A 1,182-nucleotide genomic window follows, 5' to 3' on the forward strand; every position below is an offset into this window, starting at 1 on the left:
GAGGCTGTTAGGGTGCAAAGGCGGGGGGGGACAGAGGCTGTTAGGGTGCAAAGGCGGGGGGGACAGAGGCTGTTAGGGTGCAAAGGCGGGGGGGGCAGCTCCTAGCAACTGGACCCACGTATTTGCACGGGTGGACCACTGAGCGCTGACAGTCTGATAAGCATCATTGTTTTTGTGAACTCAAGGAGCCAGACTCTATAGCAGCCCGCAGCTCCAAGAAATCTGTCCAGTTTCTTTCCTGGAACTAGTTTCTGTCAGATATCGCAGCAGAGTTTTATGCTTTTCTTTTTTATTTTATTTTTTGTAGTTTAAAATTTTATTTAACTTAAAAGGTGAACAAAATGTGTATTTGAAATTGTACTAACCTTATTTATCTGACATACATGCTTACACACAGAACAGATTGACTTCCAATAACTTCTGGAAGTCCACTGTCCCTTTAAAAATACTTTTCCACAAAACTCTTCATCGAAAGAAATATTTTTCTTTTAGTAAAAGTTACATGCAAATTTCCACTGTGATCTACTGTGATGTACTCATTTTACGGTCAACTCTGCTGATGAAGACGGCACAAATGTGTAGTTCAGGCGACTAATGCAAACGAAAAGTGAGGAAGATGCCGCCACCGTGTCCCGGCAGAGGGGTCGCCCCTTGATGCTCACAGCCGATCACTTCTTCCTCTTCCCTTTTCCTTTTTCACTTCGCTCTACTTGCTGAAGATTTGGGTCACCACCTCCTGTTTTCGGTGTTCTGGTTTTTAGCTTAGGTATCATTTCTGCTGCATACAACATTGCTGACTTACGTGATGGGAACTGCCCCAGACAGAGGCTGCCACCTTCCTGCTTCAGCTGGACTCGGGCTCTGCCTCTGTATTGAACATCACGATTCCATTCCCTAGAGTACATCTTATTTTTCTCGATAACTGCGTTAAGTCCAACTGCTGAGCACACATCTTGAATCTCGGTAGCTGCAGGATTTTCAACAGCCTGTCTTGGTCTGCCGGGGAGTGGGCGGCTGCGCAAGCCATATCCACACAGGCTCAGGCTGCGCAGACTCTTCTTTTTTATTTTAATGATAATTAAAAAATTTCAGGGGCTGGGGAGATAGCTCAGTTGAATAAGAGCTTGCCTGGCAAGCTCAAGGGCCTGAGTTCAATCCCTGGCTCCACCAAAAACTTCAAAA

Source organism: Octodon degus, unplaced genomic scaffold, assembly GCF_000260255.1.
Source record: "Octodon degus isolate 3935 unplaced genomic scaffold, OctDeg1.0 scaffold00001, whole genome shotgun sequence".
Taxonomy (NCBI): Eukaryota; Metazoa; Chordata; class Mammalia; order Rodentia; family Octodontidae; genus Octodon; species Octodon degus.